Here is a 23,649-nt window from a genome sequence, read left to right on the forward strand (position 1 = left end):
GCATAGTATGTTTTCATACATAAATTGATTGTGTCTTTTTATTCATATAGATCCCCAAATTCCTTAGTATATTTAGGTATAGGCATGCTATGTTCTTGTTAGTGTCCTTAATTGCCTATATTTCATTTATAATTTTTTGGTAGAAAAGCCACTTCCTATTTATAATCCATATGATCCTCAACTTACGTGTGGTTCCATTCTGATAAATCCATTGTAAAATTGGAAAATCTTAAGCCGAACCACCGTAAGTTGGGGACTATCTGTATTTATTATCTAGCTATTTTATTCAACTCTCTTAATAGTTTTAATAATTTCTTTTAAGTTCTTTTGGGGTTTCAAAGTCATTAAATTATCTCCTAACAAAGATGACTATTTCCTTTCTTATTTCTGTTTAATATCCTATTTCATTGACTATAATTTCCAAAACAGTTAAGTAATCATTGTGATAGAGGACATATTTCTTGTTCTTCATTATGTGGTATTATCTCTAGTTTTTTTTCATATTTAAGGCAGATATTGGTTGTTGATTTAAGACAGATATTATTTGATATATTGCTAAAGTGGATTATAATACTATTTTCTGATTCCTTATTTGATTATTAGGAATGGATGTTGACTTTTATTAATCTTTTTTTTCTGGTAAATATTGTCCAATTGTAACTCATGGACATAGACTTTTCTTGAGATGTATTTTTCAACTCAAATTAATTCCTCATACATTTTATTCAGCACTTACTATATGCCAGAAATTGTTCACTAGGCATTGGGATTAAGATGCATAGCCCTTTCCCTTTAAAACATTATAGGATAATTTGAAATGTGACAGTTCAGCAAAGGACTTAGCATAATTGATTTTCCACTATCAAATTGCTCTTGCATAACTAGAAAAAACTTTATGATCTTATTAAGAAAACTTTCAGGGTTTTTTAAAATAACCTAATGGTATAACATGTCACAATGTGAATTTTTAAAATTGTTTAAATGTAAAATGGTGATTCACAATTGAAATTATGAGTTTTTATATTGAAACACCATTGTGTTCAGATTCTAATCAGAAATGTCCATAAAAGTTTATAATGCCTCAGAAAATTCATAGACTTATATAATATAGATTGTTTATATTCTGTATGATTAGGAAATTGGAATTTCTAATCACACTTTACCACTTCTTGTAGAGTATGACAAAAACGATATGTGATACTGGGGCAACTCATTTTCATGATGCTGTCATTGGGGTTTCATTTCTCTGGAGTCTAAATCATCTGTAGGATTTCAGCACGTATTTACATAGATTTATTTTCAGTTGAAGGGTTTTTTTGGTATTAATTTTGTTGGCTCATTGTAGTGTAGCATAATCTAACTTGCTTTCCCCATATAATGATATCATTTGTCTTATTTTTGGGAATTCTTTAATTTTGTTCTTTTACATAGTGTGCATGAATGAAATTAGATTTTTTATATTTCACACAAATATTTATTGAGAACCAATTTTCTGCTCAGTATCATGCTAGTTATTATGAATTACAACACAGAAAACATAAGTCATACTTTCAAGGAACTTACTTTCTAGTTCATAGATAGATACAAATAAGGAAATTGCAAAACTCCTAATGAAACATTTATTTTTATAGAGGCATATGTGTATGCCTCTGTGTGTGTGTATGTATATAGAGAGATATTTATTTATTTATTTTTGAGACAAGAGTTTCGCTCTTTTTGCCCAGGCTAGAGTGCAATAGCGTGATCTCCGCTCACCGCAACCTCTGCCTCCCAGGTTCAAGTGATTCTGCTGCCTCTGCCTCCCAAGTAGCTGGGATTACAGGCATGTGCCACCCTTCCCAGCTAATTTTGTATTTTTAGTAGAGACGGGGTTTCTCCATGTTGGTCAGGCTGGTCTCGAACTCCTGACCTCAGGTGATGCACCCACCTCAGCCTCCCAAAGTGCTGGGATTACAGGTGTAAGCCACCACGCCCGATGTATTATGTGTGTGTGTGTGTGTGTGTGTGTGTGTGTGTGTATGTATGTGTGTGTGTGTGTATATATATATATGTTGTATAAATGTATTTCATATAGACTTAATATAGACAGAGATTTATACACACACACATGCATGCACACACACACACACACACACACACGGAGTCATATTCTTGTTCTTTTAGCAAATGGGTCAGTTCTTACAAGATTCCTTTTGTATATTTACCTCACCCTGTCCTCTTCATGCTTTTCCTATCATTATTGTACTTTTACAATGGTTTCTTCACTTGCAGCTTAAATAATATATTTACTTTTGCAAGGTTTTTTTTATTGTCTTGGGAACTACACTGGATAGGCAAATGTCATGCACATTAATCTGTGAGATATTACCAGTGACAATTTGTCTCAAACAAAGGTGACCCTGCTCACAGTTTGGAAGTAGGAATAGTGCAGGCTACTATAATTGTAGACTGAAATCATTGCTTTCTGAATCACCTATTTGATTAAAGTACATACTTGTCTTGATTTTTAGACCTATTCACAAAGAGTTAACATGCATAGTAGGAGCAACCCAAAATGTGAACAGTGAAGTTATCATCTCTATTAAATGGGGATGTTAGCAGTAAGCTTTGGTATATTAAGGAAGAAAACTCCCATACTTTGGGCTTTCATGAGATTTTTATTTCATAGGACTATTCATTTTAAACTTTAGCATTTGGCATATATTCTAAGGTTTAGTCTTAAAAATTTATCAAATTTTGAAAATGTATATCTCCCCTAAATTTTTAATGTCCACATTGAATAATGTTTGTCACAGACCACAATACCTGTCCCTGTGGAATGGTTATTCTATCTAACTTCAAAAGTAATACTATTGATTAGATAATACTTACAGCTTCCAAACTTCAAGGCATTTTTTAGCCACCATTTCTCCTTAACCTAACTGTGAGCTTCCTGTGTGGTATCATTTGTTTGAGGTCTTGTTAAAATGTAAATAAATTGCACCCAGCACACTTCCTCTATTTGCCCAGCTTGTTACTATATCGAAACAATTGTCTTAATGAAACACATATTGATGTATTGTGTATTTCCGTATTAACCAAAGTGAAGAGGAAGTTATATGAATATATAACAGAGCCCACTTCATAACAGTTTTTGTTAAAGCATTTTATAAATTGGAGATAATCTGAGCCATGGGAGATGATGTAATTCTACATGACAGAGTTCACAGAAAGAGGATAGCTCCTCAGATAGAATAAGATTAGACTCTTGAGAGAGATGCATTGGGGCTTTTATGGCACTTTACCTTTATAGGCGTAGCTGACTCTCAGTTCTCCATATTAATATTGTAGTGTTGTAGCAAAGATAGTAAAAATAAAAAAAAAATAAAAAAGAGTGTTATCTAAAATAATGTATCTTTGGCATTGATATGAAATTTTTGACTTTTAAGCTTCAAATTTGCCATTTTATTTTGTTCATCTAGAAGCTACTTCTAACCTCCATATTATTTCAGAGAAATGGTTTAATACTTTATGTAGTAGCAGGTTGTGTGTGTGGGTGTGTGTGCGTGTTTTGTGTGTGTGTGTGTATAAAATCTCCATATGACGTGGTTGAATAAAACCAAATTCATGAAGTAATAAGCAATAACAATGAGTAGTGTCATGAATAATGATCAATAGCAGGGCTATTAAATATGATAGTACTTGATCAATTACTAAATTAATTTTATAGAAAACAATTGCTATAGAAATACTTGAAATATTTCTGTTGCTTAAGCACAATACCAAATAGTAAAAATAGGAGGCTACTCATCGTGTGCAGGGGAAAATGGGTAAGCCAAATTTGGATTAAAATGTGTCACATTGGAATGAAATCCTGAAGATTCAGTAGCGGTTTATTGTCTCTGTGTCATCAGACTATTGATGCTCATAACTTTTTCCTCTTATTTTATGTATTTTCAGTGTACTGTTTTGTTTTATTTTGTTTTTGCAATGGGCATGTATTAAGGTCATAATCACAAAAAGTTAATGTAAAAATGTGTTACGTATAGCTTACCTGTAGATAATTCATTAAGACTTAAGTACTAATATATAAAATCTGCCTAAAGGAATGGGAGCCAGAAGCTAAATTTAAAGGAAAAGAATTTTATTGTACAAATAATCCATTGTCTCAGAACTTGTTAACATTCTATTTTTAAAACATTCTTTAGTGCAAGTCATGGAGACCTAAGCTCATGAGGTTAGTCATTACTAAGAGGTTACCTGAATATTTATGTTACATGCAACAGCTAGAGAGCCAGCTAATATTAATACGATTAATTATATTCTGTTAGAACTACTATGGAAACATGTTATAGAGGGCCTCTCTTTTCTTATATAGAGGTTCAATACAACTTGGAAAAAAGCTGCCTGTTCGGACACCTTTGTGCAAATTATTAAAAGAAACCCTTAGGTCAAGCAGATGCAGCTTGGGCTAGGGACCACGGGTTATTGAGTGGAACACACTCCTGGACTAGGTGCCTTGGGCAGAGTACAACCTATATAATCAGTTGTGTCTGCTCTATGTTATATGCCTTGTTAGTTATTTGAAAATGGCTGGTGTTGTTCCATAGGTCCCAAATTATTTTATTCTTCCACAGAAAGGCAAGAATCATCTTCAGGTGACTTAGCAAAGAGGTGGTTAGTTAAGCTTTAAGTTAATATTGAGCTCTGATGATACAAATCTGTTACTTTGTCTCAGACAAATTTAAGGCAGATTTGAGGCTATTCTGATTTGAATAGCTTCGAAGGTTAGAGAAAACTAAAGTCACCACAAAAACGTAGATGAGTTTATAGAAGATCTAAGGTTGATATTTTCAAATTGCATCTGAAATGTTGGGGTATCATATAATAAATTTAGATGAAGTGTTACATGGAAGGGTAGATAGAAAGATATACAGTAGAGACAGATATCTCTTTGTTACAAAAAGCAATTGAGATAGCTTAAATGATACATACATATTTAAATATATTTATATAAATATAAATGAAAGTAAATGAAATATATAATATAAATTAAGTAAATAAAAAATAAAATGGGTAAGCAGTGGAAAAACATGACAAGGAGGCAAGAATTTGAGCTACATTTAAAAAGCATCCTATAAAGGATCTTATGTACATTTACAGATTGGGCTCTGATTATATATTTTAAAGAAATACAATGCTGATACTAAGAAAAATAAATCTTCTAGGATGCTCTTCAGTATGTATAGGGATCACTGTATTATAATGTAAATATCAAGATAAATATTAACTTTCATTAGCAACAAAGGATATTTTATAGAAATGCTTCTTTGTAGTCCTCAATGTAGACTGGCAACATCTTATTACTGTGAACTTTAGTATTCCCATTCTTAAAAGATTTGGACCAAATAGACAACACTTCACACAGATATAATTCATTGAATGACAGTGAATTCTAGATTATCTAGATAATATTATATTAGATTATCTAGATTATATTACTTGAAATACAACTATTTTTTGTTATTATTATTATTTGAGATGGCGTTTCACTCTGTCACCCAGGCTGGAGTGCAGTGGTGCCATCTTGACTTACTGCAACCTCCGTCTCCCAGGCTCAAGCGATCCTCCTGCCTCAGCCTGCCAAGCAGCTGGGACTACAGGTATACACCACCATGCACAGCTAATTTTTGCATTTTTTGTACAGACGGGATTTTGCTGTGTTGCCCAGGCTGGTCTCAAACTCCTGGACTCAAGTGATCTACCCATCTCAGCCTCCCAAAATGCTAGGATTACAGACATGAGCCACCATGCCCAGCCTATTTTTTATTGTTAATCAATAGCAGAAATAGTAATCAAGTTGGGACAGGGTTGATATCCTTTTATAGAAATTGCAAAGCCTAATAAAAACAATCGCTGGAGAGGTTTGCTGGAAAAATACCATTCCACAGGAACAGAAATCTGTTTAAATATTTATTTTGAATCCACTCTAATGTATACACAATAGGAGTTTGAGACTTCCAGTTTCTTTTTCATTGTAGCCTGGATATTGCCCTATTGATAACCTTATACAACAAGGTGATGGAGTTTCATCACATTCTCCATCATCAGACTTATATCTTTAAGCAATGTATGTGATGTTTCAGGGTTTTGTTTCATGGATTAGATTTCTTGTTTTCCAGACAGAAACAGTAATCTTTACTATTACGGGTTCCTAGATTAAAGGTTATGACACTTTAATGAGATGAAGTTTGGTGAATACTTTGATTTCCTCAACATTTTGTAAAAGTGAAGTATTATGTTGATCCAAAAATATCAGTAAGATATTCACAATTAATGCTTTATACATTCTGAATTTCTCCTAAACAAAGTTTGCTGATTTTTTCATCTATTTAAGTCTCTGAAGGAAAATGAAAGTTTAGATCATTCCTAGAAGCAGATACTATATGTTTATCTCTTTTCATGTGATAGGAGTTATTTTGTAAATCTGTTCATAATTTAAATGCTCTAGGGAAGTGTATTCTCAAGAGAACTTTACTGTGGATCATCATGTAAAGGAAAAATTGTTTTATGGTAAATATTATTCTCTATATCTATATGGGAACTTTCTGATTTACAAGTTATTTGAGTTCCAAAAGGAGCTTATTCCCATTGTGTTTTCCCCGGGAAGCATAACCCGAGTGAGCACAGGAATCTGTGAGAAAATAAGCTGGCAAATACTAACCTGATCCAAGTAAGTATTTGGACCTACTTAGATCTCTGAGCTATTATTGTTTTGTATAAGACTAAGTCTAAATGACATATTCTTTACAATTGCTTAGAATAGGTTTATTCCAACTCAGTCCAGCTCCAAAGTTCATAGCAACTCATTATTAACCAAAGTAATTCTAGTCCTTCTCGCTGAGTGATTTCTCCAAACTCTATAGAGTGAGGCAAAACTATTTATCTCCCATGGGAGAATTTTGGTAACCTTATCCCTATATCCCATACACTTCCCTAGAAATTCTTAATCCCCCCCAAACCTTTAAACTTTCTAGAGATGTAGTAGGAGGGGCAGTTGAAGATTTTCTATACACATGTAACCATTATGAAAATGTTCATTCAATGGCAGTTAGACTCCCCCCACCCCCACCCCACGTGCATGCATACCTGCAGCTAGGCCCCTGATTGCTGCATTACTAAGAAAAGAATTAGGCAATGGTCATTCGCTGAAGAAATGGCATAAGTTGTTTATGCCCACTATAGATTAAAAGGTCATAAATCATATCACAGAAGCTGGATACTTTTGGGAGTGAAAGAGGCCAAATTAAAAGTTATGTTAGGACAACTAGCACAGTTAGGAGCCCACAGTGTTTTAGCCAGGACTGCTTTCTCCTATTACCCCTCCCCACAGTTCCGTTGGATCAATAGTTCTGCCAGGGCAGGACAAGTCATGAAAACTCACAACTTCACTGCTGAAAGGGGTTGATTTGATAATTTGATGGAGCAGAACATAGAAAAACCCCATGTGTTAGGTGTGGTCAAAACAGTGACAATCTCAGGGGCAAACAAGCAGGGAGAATAAACATCATATGTAGCTTGAAGTTACAATTCAGAGTAGAAAATAACTGGCAGATTGGTCAGAAATTTAGCAGGGAGAATTGGAAAAGGATACTATCATAGTGAACCTTGGTAAGCTACCACATATTCCTAGAGGTCTAAAAGGCTACACACATACTCTGGGGAAGACCAGAGAAGGACCAAGATGTCCACTTATCCTTAGCTGAACCTAAGGCTTTGGGCACACAGAGAGAAGATAAGAGAGAACAAATGGAAAGTAAAAATCAAAAAAAGACTTGTAAACTGCCTGAACTTTGAGTGCATTCTCCAACCCACACACACATATATATCAATTAGAGGTGTTAGCATAGTGGCCCTAGGTGTTTAAGTACAACCTGTGACTGATCCTTGGCTCACCACTAAACTGTGTTAATGCAGGGGAAAGTCCTAGCTTAAAAATGAAAATGGAAATTACACAAACTGAGCAGAAACATCAGCAGCGGCACAGTGTGGGGAAGAGAGGCTGCACAGAGTTATGTTAGGCAAGTCCTAAATAAACAAACACAGCAATAACAGCAAGAACCCTCAACAGGGAAAAGTCAGAAGCCAGAGTTGCTGTAATATACTATATAAAATGTCAATTTTCAATAAAAAAAGAGACATGTAATAAACAGGAGTGTGACTCACACCCAATTTAAAAAGTGGTTAAAAGAAAGTGTCTGAAGAAAAAAAAGAAATTATATTTGGGTTGAAGTGGAGATAGCAGATGTTAAACTTAGCAAACAAAGAGTTGAAAGTGCTATTATAAATATGTTCAAAATAATAGGAAATCATGTTAAATAATTAAAGTATTACGATAATTACTCTTTAAATAGAGAGTATCAATATAAAGATAAGTGTTATTTTAAAAGGAACAAAAACTCTGGAGTTAAAAAATATTATAATGGAAATAAAAAATTGCAAGAGAGTCTCAACAGAATATTTGAGATGGCAGAATAAAGAAACAATGAGTTTGAAGATCAATTAATAGAAATGGTCTGATTTGAAGAGAAAAAAACAATGAAAAAATGAGCAGAGCTTCAGAGACCTGTGAGAGACCATCAAGCATACTAACATGTGTAATGGTAGAGAAGTGGAGGAAAGAAAGAAAGGGCTCAAAAATATTTGAAGAAATAATAGCCAAAAACTTCCAAAATGTGATGAATAACATTAATCTACACATTTGAGAAGCACAAAAACTCCATGTTGGATAAACACAAAAAGAATCTGTACATAAATATACACGTTATAGTCAAACTTTTGAATGAAGAAGAGAAAATTTTGACATTAACAAGAAAAAAAAAGACTATTAGATACAGGAAAACAACACTACGATTAACAGCTTACTTCTCATTAGAAACAAAGCCAGGAGGCAGAGGGATGACATATTCAGTATGCTGAAGGAAAAAAAAAAAGGGAAAATGTCATTTAAGAATTTTATATTTGGCAAAATTGTTCTTCAAAAATAAATATAAAATAAAGATATCCCAAATAAACAAAGACTGAGACAATTTGTTGCTAGTAGACCTGCCTTACAAGAAATACTGAAGGAAATCCTTTAAGTGGAAATGAAATGATAAAAATGTATCTAAAGTTCACCTAAACAAAAGGACCTCATCATGTCATTATGTAGGTAAGTATAGACATAATACAAACATAAAACTAAATTCGGTTTAAACAGAAGGAAGGATATAACAAAGATAAGAACAGAAATCAATGAAATAGATAATGAAAATAATAGAGAAAATTAATGAAACCAAAACTTAGTTTTTTGAAAAGATCAACCAAAACTTACTTTTTCTTTTGGTAGACTGATCAAGGAAAAAGGAGAGAAGATGACAGATTACCAAAATGAGGAATCAGAGAGAAGTTATCACCACCAACCCCACAGAAATGAAAAGGATTATGAGATATAGTTATAGTTCATACTATATTATAAACAAATAGTATAACCTCATAATCATTCTCATTTCTATGCGGTTGGTGGTGATACCTTCTCTCTCATTCCTGATCTCATACTATACTATGAACAAATATTATAACCTCATAATCCTTTTCATTGCTTGATAGTCAGAAATACAACCTGTGACTGATCATTGGTTGACCTCAATTGTCACTGCTTGACAATTAGACAATTGTTAGCAACTGGACAATTGTTAGCAATTAGCTAGATAAAATGGACTATCTTAGAAATGCACAAATTACCAAAACTGACTCAAGAGGAAATAGAAAATATTAAGAGACTCGTAATAGTAAAGAGATACAATTTATACAATTTATAGTTAGGAGAAAATCCTAGGTGTAGATGGCTCCACTGGTGAATTGTATCCAATACCAATACTTCACAAACTTTTCTAGAAATAGAGCAAGAAAGGTCATTTTTCAGTTATTTCTACAATATTACACTGAGAGCAAAGCCAGACAAAGACATCACAATGAAAGAAAACTGCAGACCAGATTCCTTCATGAATATAGACACCAAAACTCAACAAAGTATTCACAAACCAAATGTGGCAAAGTAGAAAAGCATTATACAGTCTGACCACAGAGGATTTATCCCAGGAATGCGAGTTTTACTTAACATCCAATAATTAATTAATGCAATATACCATATTAATAGAATAAAAGAAAAAACACATGACCATTTCAATAGATGTACAGAAACATTTGAGAAAATCCAGTATCCATTTGTGGTATAATCTTTCAACAAAAGGAATAGAAGAGAACTTCTGTAACCTGACAAAGGGCATCTATGAAGAACTTATAATGTATGTAATGATGAAAACCTGACCGATACACTCCTAGGATTGGAAAAGAGGCAAGTTGTCAGTTCTTATGTCTTCTATTCAACATTATACAGGAGATTCAATCTAGTCCAGAACGATAAATATGAGAAAGAAAGAGAGAAAAATTAGAGGAAAAAAAAAAAAAAAGAAGCAGCAGCAGGGGACGGGGAGGGGAAAGGAAAGAGAAGGGTAGACAGACCAGCAGAAAGCAACAATGGCATACAAATTGGAAAGTAAAAAGTAAAACTATTTATTTGCCGACAATATAATCTTGTACGTAGAAAATTCTAAGCAATGTACATACACCTCCCACACCACACACACATGAACTAATAAAGGAATTCAACAAGTTAACTGGATATAAGAAGAGATATTGTACAGAAATCAATTATATTTCTGTATACTAGCAACAAACAATGAAATTAAGAAAACAGTTCAATTCACAATCCTGTCAAAAAGAATAAAGGTGTTTTTACAGAAATTGACAAGCTAATCCTAAAATTTACATGAATATGCAAAAGATCCTTTTGAAAAAGGAAAACAAAATTAGATAATGTACAATTTCTGGTTTTAAAACTTACTTTATAGCATATGATATTGGCATACAGATCAATGGAATGGAATTGAAAGTTCAGAAAATTAATCATATTTTTGATCAATTAAATTTGACAAAGGTGCCAAGGCAATTTGTCAGGGAAGGGATAGTCTTTTCAATAAGTAGTGCTCTATAATTGATGCTAGGATTATCTGCGTATAAATGAATATTCATCAACCTAGGACTGTAAAAAACATATTTTAGATTCTTATTTCATATCGTGCATAAAAATTTAATCATGGGCCTAAATGTAAGAGCTAAAATTATAAAATTTCTAGAAGAAAACAGGAGAAAATCTTCATGACTTTGGGTTAGAAAAAGTTCTTAGCTATCACACCAAAAGCTTGATTCAACAAAATACTTGGTAATTAGGATGTCAACAAAATTTAAAACTTTTGCATTTCAAAAGACCCATTAAGGAAATGAAATGACAAACCAAAGACAGGGGAAAATATTTGCAAGATTGTGATTTGCCAATCATAATCTGATAAGAATTTTTATGCATAATATATAAAGAATTCTTCAATAATAAAAAGACAAGCAACCCAACTAAAAACTGGGCAAAATATTTGACAATTCACCAAAGTGATTCACCAAAGAAGATGAAGTCATGCCTAATAAGCACTTGAAAACATGGTCAACATTATTATTTCCAGGGAAAAGTAAATTAAAACCATAAGATACTACTTCACACCCACTAGAGTGGCTGTAATAAAGACAGATAGTAACAAGTGTTGGAAGATAAAGACAAATTAGAAGCCTCCTATATTACCAGGGGAGATGTAAGAGTATAGTCACTTTGGAAACTGGTTTGAAAGTTTCTTAAAAGTTAAAATAAACTTACCCTTATAATCCAGCAATACCACTTTAAGGTATCTAAGAGGAAAAAAAAAAAAATATGTCCACACAGAGACGTATTTTATGTGAACGTTCATGGCAGCATTATTCATAACAGTAAAAAACTGGAAACAATTCAGATGTCCATTGGCTGATGAATGGATAAATAAACTGTGGTGTTGTATTCATACAGTGGAATAGTATTCATCAGTAAAAGGGAATAGACTACTGCTACATGCCACAACATAAATGAATCTTAAAAATGAATTATGATAAGTGAAAAAGCTACATGAAAGAGATCACATATTATTTGATTGCATTAATAAAAATATCCAAAAAGGGCAAATTTATAGAGGCAGAAAATATTTGTTGTCTAGGTCTACGGATTGACTGCCTAAGGGTAGGAAGGATCTTTGTAGGGTGACAAAAATATTCTAAAAATGAATCGTGGTGATGGTTATACAACTCTAAATTTACTTAATGTCATTGAGTTGTACACATAACAAGAGTGGATTATATGTTATATAAGTTATATCTCAATAAACTGTAACAAATTAAATTATGCTTATTAAAACTAAGAGAAGTATAGAGAAACCTGGCAGACATTCTCTTAAGCAAGCGACCAAGGTTAACATACCCAGCGATATCATATACCTTTTATGTTATGTTATAAGAAGGGCACATAACCTCTTTTGTATTCTTCTCTAAAACCTATAATCCTAATCTAGTTATGGGATTGGACAAATCAAAGTTGTAAAAGGTTTCACAAAATATCTGACCACTAGTCTTCACAATTATCAGTCATGAAAAACATGGAATGACTAAGAAATTATCTCAGATCAGAAGAGACTGAGGAGACATGGCAATTAAAATGCAGTATGGTATCCTGGATTGGATTTTTGGAACGGAAAAAAACATATTAATGGAAAAATTGATGACATCTGAATAAAGTCTGTAGTTTAGTTAATAGTATTGTATCAATATTAATTTCTTAATTTTGTCAAATTTACCATGGTTATGTAAGATATTATCATTAGGAAAAACTAGTGAAGGAAATATGGGAACTCTCTGTACTATCATTGCAACTTTTCCATAATTCTAAAATTGTTCCAAAATACAAAGTTAAAGTTTTAAAAAGCAAATGGAGACTTTATAGGTTAAAGGGTAATTATCATTCGAATATAATGTGTAGATCTTATTTGGATCCTGATTCAAACTAACCAGCTATAAAAAGAAAAGACAATTTAAAAGTCAATCATTTAACATGGATAGGATATTTAATGACATTAAAGAATTACTATTATTTTTGATGTGGAATGATATTAGTTATGATTGTCATCTTTCAGTAACATGTAGTAAAGTATTCATGCATAAAATAATAAGCTATCTGGGACTGTCTTTCAGATGATCTGGTGGAATAAAACGTAGGTGAGAGTATAATTGGAAAAACAATTGACTATGGGTGATGGGTACTAGAGAGTTCATTTTGCAATGTTCTATCCTCTCGCATATATTTGAAATTTTTTATAATAAAAAGTTTTTAAATAGTGAAAAGAAAAAAATACTAAAATAAAGTATTATAATTAGCCTTCTATGCTGACCATAAACAGGGCTGTCTCTTAAAAATCAAATCTGCACAATGTCTGAATAAATAAATTAGAGAGAGATGAGTGAACTCTCAAAAGCAATATGAGCAAGATACAATCAGTACTGAATAGTTGGAAGAGCAATAAGAGAAGTGCCTGAATTAACATAGACCTCCTAAGCTGGAATGCTTTGTTGTTCTTTCCTTGAAGTTCTGTGACCTGGTGATATCTAAAACTCCTTCTGTGTGAGGATTTTTAAAAGTAGAATGTGGTCAGAAGCAGCCCTTTGTTCGTAGTCAATGGTAAGTCTATAGTTCTCACCCCCCTTCAGGTTTTTTTTTTTTTTTTTTTTATTGACTAGAGGCTTTGTTTGTGGCCTTGTGACTTACAAGATAGGTTACTGTAATATAATGCATTTGCTACTTCTCTGGAAAGCCATTCAAAATCTTTGAGTAGTGCAGAATGTACAACTCTTTTGCTAAAGGGTCTCTGCCAGAGAACCATTCTTCCGGATTTTGTAATTTGCATTGACTACTGAGCTGTTGCTCAGTGCGTCATTGGATGTTGACTGTAATCTATAAAGCCTTACATAGTTTTGTTCTAATTAAAGAAGTCTGACACTGGTTGTCAATTTTAATAATGACTGAGATTGATCTATGTGACAAAATTTTAACAGATTTTGGAACCTGAAATGTGAGAAGCAAGTTTTCTTATTGATGACACATACTCTGTAAATCTATTTTAAAGGTGGGTTCAGTGTACAGTAGTGAATTTGAATTAAAAAAAAAAAAAAACAGAAAGTTGAAAATAGACAAAAGTGCCAAAAATAAGGTATTTGTCCTGACTTTCTGTTCCTTCATCTCACCTGACATTCCCTGAGAATATTTTACATCCTTGATGACAAGTCTTTTAAGCAATTCTACCTGATAACCCCACTATATAGTGACAGAGTTACTGATTTGTTCCATGAGGAGATAAGAAGAGGAGCACTATTCATATCAAAGACAACTGGTCCCACTTCCAGGTCCATCTTTGGGCCAAGATATGTAGTCGCCAACAGTGAGTTGGCGACTATATTTTTTGAGTCCTGGCGCAAAGTAAGATCCATCTGTTTTGCCCAGCCGTTTGCCTGAGTGCCACAAAATGGTCCTGTTATTAGTCTTATTTGTGGTCTTATTTGAGGTTAGGTATAATGTAAATAAATTTCAGTTCTCCTCGTGATGCGTACAGCATGGGAATTAAGATGGGTGGTGTTGGTAGTTGTAAGTGATGTTGAGTCTCTATTTTTTCAATTGCTCTGTTTTCTTTGGGTTGGGAAACAGACATTTAAGAATGAGTTTGTCATCTGAAAGGATTGTTGTGACCAAGTTTCCCTCAACAGGATACAAGATGTTATTTTTGAGCCTCATTACCCTCACCAAGAGAAAAAAAAAAGAAGAAAAGAGGAATAAGAAAGAAAGTGAAAGTAGAGAAGAAACAAGTAGAAATAGAAGAAAAATATCAAAGAGGAGAAGGAGAAATGGCATTGGGTGGGAAATGAAAATTGGTACACTGACCATCTATTCATATCATTGATTTAATTATTTTGAGCTGATAGTTCAATTCATTCAACATCTGGCAAATTGAGGAAAAGGAAACCTGACTGATTGAATTGAATTACTAGCTGGTAGTTAAATGTTTATATGTAAATATTCAGCCTCGTTTTTATCACCTTTTCATGTCTAAACTAGAGAATGAATTCATTTCACTAACCATATTTTGTTGGTGAGTAGAACAATGCCAGTTGGTGATTCAGATTTATCCAGAGGTAGGCAGTTTTTACATTTCTGAATCATTTTTCAGAGATTATTGTTATTCAATATATTTATATTATATCTCATATAATTTCTGAGCACAAGTTATTTTTGTCAGTTTCTTTTATGAATGTTTTGCTGCCTTATAAGGAAATATGTGCACTCCCCTCCTCTCATTCAGTTGTCCCTGGTGACGCCTCCATAATTTCTGCCTTTACTCTGGTTCATTTTTAGCCTAATTCAGGCATGTGAGAGGAGGGGGAAAAGTTTAGTTAGTCAATGTCAGTGATTTTTTAAAAATCTAATCTCATTCATGAGTGAATTTAGTGTGAACCTGAGCATGTTTACACTTAAAATCCATGTACATCAAAAAGACCAATTACCCAAAATATTCCTCTATACATTTCAAGAGAAAAAGAAAACAGGAATCACAAGTAAGAACTACATATGCTTTCTAATAATAGTACAATTTCAGGGGTGATTTGTGATTATGCTCTCGTATGGGGAGATATTAAAATATTACCTTGCACTAATGTGAAATTGGACATCAACATATGACATTTAGTGTTACAAATATATAGAAAGTATTCTGCCATGCTATAAAGTGAATGAAAGCAAATTATATTACCTCATTTTATATTTTAAAAACTAAATTTTTCTAAATCCCATTGTATCAGTTTTTCAAAGCTAAAAGTAAGGATGATTTAATTCTAGTGTGTGATGTGATTTTTTTAATTTAAAATACTATTATCTTATTTATAGATGGTGTTGTTTGAAGAAAGAAAAGATTCAAAAAATAGTAGATTATTTTAAGCCTAATATTTATTATATACTTGGAGCTCTTAATGCCTGGACTGTTACTTAATTTAGAATTAAAAATACATATTTTAAAATTAAGCAACATGCTTACAGTTACTTGAACCAGGGAGTTTTGTTCGGACTCTCTTGATCTTCCTATGCTGCTTCAAACAGCAGTGGATGCATGTGACAAGATGTACAATATGATGTGAAATGGGGCACGCTAAACCTGTAATACAGTACATTTCAATGGCCATTTTGTGTTGTTAAATATGTTCATTTAGCCCTTCTTCACCATCTACCTCACCAGCAATTCAGTCACTGGAAAGTAGCAGATCTAGCATTTTTTACAATTCTATCTGAAGTCATAATTTCCCTTTAATATGTGTATTCAGACCCATAGATTTTCTTCTTTATTCCCTGAACTTAATATTTTCTGTAATCTTTAGGCTGTACAAATTATTTAGGAGTTTTTTTTTAATCAGAATATAGCTAAAATTCAGAAACATTGAGTTTCTAGTCGTATCATTATGAAGTCCTTAACATGGAGGCATATTTTGTTTTTCAGAATTGCTTTTTTTTTCTCCTCTTTAGATCCTTTTCTTTTCATTAAAAAAATACTCTGGGAAGAGGGTTTTTTTTTTTTTTTTTTTTTTCCTTAAAAAAAAAAAAAAAAAAAAAAAAAAAAAGAAAAGCCACGCTTGACTGATAATGCATTGCTTTGGATGGTGAAACATTATGAAAGTTTAATTTTTAATTAAATCTGAAATACCAATTATAACTGAAAGAGATTTTAACCTGTTTCTTTTCAGACTGCCTGAAGTTACATTTAGAGACTGAAATCACTGCACCTTAAAAACAAAAGATTGAGCTGCACTGTATTCCTGTAAGTCAAAGCTTCCTGTACCTTCTTCTATGTTTCTGTGACCAACCCAAAAAAGGGCAAAAACATTGGTAACGTAGTAACCAGACATGAGTAAAAATTTGAATGTCCCTGAAGAAATATATGTTTGAATGATTTTCTTCTTAAAAAAAAAAAAAGTTGTTGGTCTCAATATTCAGTGTGTCTTTTTTATCCAACCTAAATTGTGAATCCTTTCTTTTGGCTGGTTTGAATTTCATTAGGGAGGGTGTCACCCACTGTGCATGAGCACAGTGACACACACCCTGTCTGGAAAGATCCTTGCTTTTTTATTTTATTTTATTTTATTTTATTTTTACCAGTCTCACTGAAGGTAAAAGATTTCTTACGGAATCAAAGTAGATTTCATTTTCCTTTGTGATGTCATTAGAAATTTTTAGCCTTTGTGTCAATGGAAATGGAGAGAAAGAAAGTTCATGATGACATCACAAGATTCTGTTGCCTTGAGGACTTTGGGCAAAACTAAGTAAAATGCATAATTCCCTTGTGTGCGTGTGTTCCCCATTCTGCTACGAAGCAGTCAAAATAGCACATCTTATGTCTTCCCGTGAGCTACAAGGCTGTCTCTCAGAGCCCCATTGTTCCATAAATGCATGTCAGAGTCTACCACAGTCTGGTCTACCCTTATTTAGCTGCTGTTTTGTCAATGTACTTGGAAGAACAATTAACATTTGGGATTTCAACGTCTGAATAACAGGCAGTGAATAGAACCCAAGCATATAAAAGATTCAGACGCCCAGGGTAAGAAAACAGAAGCTTATAGTTGGTGAAGAAAAAAAGAAAAGCATTTTTAATGCTGCACTCAAAGGTTGTGAAATACTACAAGGAAAGTCAATCTGTTTTTATTTTTAATTTTAGATCAAAATGTACATTTTGGTAATAAAATCCAGAAGCTTATGATGTCTTCCTCAGTTTTACAGTTTAATGTATTGCAAGTTCTTTCGCTAAGAGTCTTAAAACACTTACCCTTCCATTGTTGGAATGCCAGATGTGGAGTCTACTGTATTGTGGATTTTAGAGTGTCACAGCCCCCAATCAACAGAGTACACTAAAGGTGATTCAGATGATTGCTTCCATTTTCACTGTAGTTCACTGCACTCTTTATTGACTGTAGTTCTTGTGTGTTGACAGTAGACAGTTCTGGAGTTGCTTATATGTCTCTGCCTATGGTCTGAATTCTTGCTAAGTTTATTTTTGTTAAGAGATGATGCATGGACAGAGCAAGGTCACCTTACTGTCATCGCATCTGGTGAAATGAAGGAGACTTTGGCAGTTTGTGTATATTGCCCACTGAGCATGGTGCCTGGCTGGTATGAGTGAATAAATGATGGTTATTGTTATTGTTGTCATAACTACAACAGTTCAAACCCACAGACAGTAAGGTCTCTAAGAGCAGGGGCTCTTTCTTACTCATTTTTGTAATTTCTAACCCTTGGCACAATAATAGGTAATCATGAAATAGCTGTTATTAGTTTAATTTCAAAACTTTTTAAAAGTCAGAAATCCAGCGTTCATTCTGTCAGAGAATATTTATTGTAAACACAGGTTGAATACAGTTTTTGACAGTCAGGAAGAAGATGACAAAGGAATTTGCCAAACACAGTCTTTCTGCTTATCATATCATACGAGGTATCTGTCTCCCAGCCCCTTACCTCATTGACTTTACACTTCTTTTTCCTGACCAAAGTGAGAATTGCCCATTCATGCCATGTCCTTTTCACCTGTGAAATGGTCTTCAGCAGTTTTCCACTTAAGTTATGTGTTTTATATCCCACACACTAGAATCAACTCCACAAGTAAATATGCCCAATTCCAGGGTAGATGATGCTCTGATACCTCAGTTTGTCTTATTGCCATATGATAGATTTTGTTTCAGGGAAATGAGACAAGTGGTACAATAAGTATTGGGTCAAGAGGCCAGGGATTTGGGAAGGAACCATTAGCAGAATGTACTTTTAGTGCATAAAAAGCTAGGACCAGCTTTTCAACACTAATATGACCACAATATTCTTTAGAACTCAGAACCATTTGACACCTTCTAAGTTCAGTTTCCTTTTTTTTCTTTTCTACATACATTTCTCTGCCCCTCTTCCCCACCATCACTTTTTAAAATTTATTTCCAAAAGGGATTCTTTCATTTTTATTAAATGAGCTTCTGGTGATGCAAATTAAGGCTCTCATAAAACTTGACCTCTGAGGCAATACTAAAATGATGAAATTTAGGCTTAGTGAATTGTACTGTTATCATGTTCAATAACATTTAAAGACATAAAAGAATTTTATAAAAACATTTTATATATTTTAAGATTAAAAAGTTTAGGCAAATGTTAAGGGCAGAGCATCGCCAAACATTATAGTGGGAAAGGATGTAAGAAACAAAGTCTAGTGACTTCATTTTTAAATAAGTAAATCGAGGCACAGGGTAGGGCACAAAGATTACACAAACCATATTGACCACCATCACAGATCATCCTTAGAGACCTAGACGTGATAGTCTATCTGAATTTACAATCTGAGGCTTCAATCTTTCCCGTACAATCAGGGTCTAAGCAGTGTTTCCTGAGGAGCAAGTTGCCTTGGGCTCATTTTTTGAGACTTGTTGAACTGTAGTCCCCTTCATCAGAATCTCAAATTCATATATAAAGGAGTATCCTGAAAACATTGGTTGTTATCAAAAGAGGTTTTTTTTGGTGTGTTTTTTTTGTTTGTTTGTTTTGTTTGTTTTTTAATTTTGTTCCTGGTATCATGCCTTTGGTTGAGCAATGAGTCCTGTAGAGGCAAATTTATTTGGTTGACTTAATATTCTTTATGATGATTTACAAAGTGGACGTAAGACCATTAGAACTTCAGTAGTTTAATTGGGCTTACAGGCATGATGAAACCAGTAATCTGAACAGAACCATTGTGATGTGGAATTCAAACTTCCCAAGGGTGTGCACCACGCATGGTGTCAGAATGTCACTGTTGCCAGGTGTCATTTCCATCAGTGAAAAGTTTTCCAGAGTCAGAAAAAAAAAGAAATAAGCTTTAATATTTTAAAATGAATTACTTGCTCTGATCATTTGTTTCACATTGCTTTCGTTGGATTCTGTCATTTACCAATCCAAAGAGGCTATGGTAAAAACCTTTCTGTTATTTTACCCAAAGCTAAATTCTGGACATTTTCTAGTTTCCTCCTTTATTTTAACCCATCCAGGCCTTCCCTCTCTCCACCATGTGCTGAAAGTTAGTGGCCTAAGTCTTTGTGCCTCAAAGACAAAGAGACAATAGTTCTGCCCTTTAAAAATTCCATGGAAGCTTTGGCATATAGAGAAGGAGGAATCGAGACATGACGATACCAGAGCATGGTCCTAGATGTAGATGTTCAACAAAGTTCTCTCTTCAAACCTCTTCTCCCTTTTCTTTATAATAATGAATTAATGTTCTGTGCCTCCTATGAACAAAATATTTTATCAAGATACACAGATAAATAACACATATTTTCTGTTATTAAGAAATTCATAATTTATCTGGGAAAAACACATCTTTCTTATAGACAAAAAATTTTATGGAATAGCAGAGGAAGTAAATGGTTATCATTTTTTTCTGGGCCATGAAGGAATAATGTGATACTAGCAAGAAGCCTATGAAGAGGGAGTAATAAATGAAAGTCAGGAGAACATTGAATAGTATTGGTGTCATTTCAACATAGAATGCTTGTTGGGGCCAGTGACTAGAGGAGGAATTGGATGAGAACCATAATATATGGGAGGATCAGTCTTCCAAAGTGTGGGTTGCAACGCATTAGTAGGTCATGAAAGTTTAAAAGATCACATGTACTAGAATCACAGGAAAATTAACATTTTTTAAAGCACATCACATATTTTTAAGATACTAGATAGCAAAATAAGTGTATTTCTTATGAGAATTATGCACCAAAATATAAAAGCAGCTTAAACATGACAGAGCTTTTAAATATTTAACTCATGTAATCCTAATTAAGGGATAAAATTATTTTCTTCCTTATATATGAGAAAATGATGGAGTTAAGCAATTTGCCCCCGGTTATACAACAGGTAAATAGTAGACACAGGATGTGATCATATCTGTCATACTCCACGTTCATACTCTTCTCATGACTTGACACAGCTTTTCAGAGTTACATGACTTCAATTATTTCACTATGAATAACTCAGAAATTTGTATCTCCAGTCCTGATATGTCTTCAAAACTTCAGTCCTATATTTCCAACATCCTTATTTAAATCTTCAACTAGAAATCACACTAGTTTCTCTGAGTCAGTATATCAAAACTAAATTTATTCTTCTACTTAAAAACCATCCCACTTTTGACTATCCTAGCTTTTCTAACTCCAATTCTCTAGGACATCTTTACTCAAAATATATCATTCTTTCCTCTTCTTCCTCCTAGATGTCCAGTAAGTGATCAAGTCTCATTTATTCTCTTTCTTTGATATCTGTTCCAGTCAGGATTTTATCTTCTCTTGCTTACAAAAATCTCCTAATTGGAAGAGATGGAGCAGGGAGATCAGTTTATCCTAAACACTGCTGCCCCATTAACTTTCCTAATATAGGAGCACTAAGATTATGTCGCCTTTGTTCAGATAAAACTTTCAATAATTCTGTGTATAACAATCCCTAATCAATATACATGACATCCTAAAATCTAACTCTAATCCCATTTCTTAGTTAATTGTCACCTACCCGGTTGTATGTACTGTAGACTTAGGCCAAGTTCTCTTACTCACCTTTATTCATATTGTTCCAGCATCTGGAATATCCATCATTCAATTTTTTCATATGCAAATCCAACCCATCCTACCAAGTTCATTTCCAATGTTATTAATTTCATGAATCCTTCTTTCCTTGACCTGGACAGAAACAATCCACTCTCCCCTAACTACCAAATTTACTTACCACCTGTAGTGACCCTGCCGACAACTTGATTTTGGACTTGTAGCTGCCAAAACTGTGAGATAATAAATATTGGGTATTATTTATAAGCCAACAAGCTTGTGGTAACTTGTCACAACAGCGCTAAGAAACTAATACAATACTCATCTACACTTTTATTGAGACACGAATTACTTTCTGTATTTTATAGCACTTTATGTGTATGCCTTATTCCCTTACTAGAAAACAAAATTTTAAGGGAATAGTCCATATTTAGTTAACATTTCTTAGCCCTACTGAATCTACCACAATAGAATCATTAATTCATTATTCAACTATACTTAATACTAGAAATATAGAAATGTTCCCTTAGATCTTCATCATGAAATTGATAGTCTCCTAAGGAAATTAGACATGAAATAAATGCAAACATAATTACAACATTACAAGCTGTGGTCCACATAAAGAGTTATGTATGCAAGACAACATTGAGTGGGGGAAATCTCTTATACTGTCCTTTGGGTGTTCAGGACAGAATTCTCAGAGAGAGTGTCCTTTGATTTGAGCATTGAGGGACAGAAAATAATATCAGCCAGGTGAAGAATTTGGGGTAGGGAAGGGAGTATGGGAGGGGAGAAAGCTCCAGATAGAAACTGCATATAGAAAATCCTGTATTCAAATGCAAAGCTTTGAATACAGACTTTCTGTATTCAAAGAACTAAAAGGACTTCAGAGTGGCCAGAGCAAAGTGAGCAAAGCAGAATGGCTGGAGGTGTGGTCAGAGAAATGCCAGAGTGAGGAATTTGAATTTTATTCTGAATGCAGTGGGAAAGCACATAGTAAATACACACAAAAATACCAATTGAAGGATAGTTCGAGAATAGGACAAGATCAAAATTAATTCAAAGGTAAATAATATACACATGCTAATAAAATCCATACATTTATTTTAAATCCTTCCTGAAGGTTTACCTCTGAGTTTGAGGAGAGCTTGGACTTCTGAAATTGAGGTCTTATAATTCAAAACAGATTTATCACTTGCATAAACAGAGTAGATCTCTGACAACCTTCTAAGATAAGGTCAAGTTAATTTTATTTTCTTTCTAGTTAATAATTATTAAAATTCTGTTGTTGGTTAACGGATTTCTTATTTTTGTTTATTTTTAAGTGGATGTTGTGTAATGTAAAGATGCATACCAAAAATGTGTTTTGTTCCTAGAATGTATTTTTTATCTGTTAAACCTTAATCTCATTTTTAATTTTGGTGTATTTTATCATGTGCAATGACCAGGCACCTGGAGGCATAGAAAACCTTGAAAATAAATCATCATTATTCTCATTATTACTACCTACAACATTACTGGATTTCTGGATTGAAGAACAATCCAGGCTTTTTTTAAGTATGATGCATTAACAACCTGGTATGCCACTAAGCCAGAATAGAGGTATTGGTTTGTTTGCAAAGTGATGGAAATTATCCCCTTTTGCAATTAAAGAAGAAACAGAGTAGAGGGAATGTGGAAATTAAACCATAGAGAAGTAGCTTAAGCTCTAAAGATATGAGGATTTATCTGCTATAGCTCAGTAAAAAGACCCTGGAACCAGAAAATATTATAGTGACAAGGAATCTTAGGAATTATTTATTCTAACCTCTTCATTTTGGAGACGAACAAAATTCAGGCCTAGAATTCCTATCCAAGTCATAGTTAAATAGTTAATGGCAGGGCTGGTACTGTAATCCCAATACTCAGGAGCTAAATTACCACAGCCAAACAAGCTAATATGTGATCAAAGCCCCTATCATAACCCTTTCAAGGTCTTGGGTAGAAAAAGAAATATTAAGTGCAGGAGATGAGTCTATGTACAAACCTTAATTAATAAAA

General features: G+C 33.4%; 1 protein-coding gene across 8 annotated transcripts in view; it reads left to right on the plus strand.

Annotated features, from left to right (window-relative positions):
* ZBTB20 (zinc finger and BTB domain containing 20) overlaps positions 1 to 23,649 on the plus strand; it is a 787,576-nt gene that overhangs the window by 282,494 nt on the left and 481,433 nt on the right. For all 8 annotated transcript variants that reach the window (XM_058437478.1, XM_058437477.1, XM_058437476.1 and 5 more), the window contains one exon: positions 16,765 to 16,838. The gene's annotated coding sequence lies outside the window, so the exon portion shown is untranslated. The remainder of the gene's footprint in view (positions 1 to 16,764; positions 16,839 to 23,649) is intronic.

This window comes from Hylobates moloch, unplaced genomic scaffold (assembly GCF_009828535.3).
Source record: "Hylobates moloch isolate HMO894 unplaced genomic scaffold, HMol_V3 SCAFFOLD_4, whole genome shotgun sequence".
Taxonomy (NCBI): domain Eukaryota; kingdom Metazoa; phylum Chordata; class Mammalia; order Primates; family Hylobatidae; genus Hylobates; species Hylobates moloch.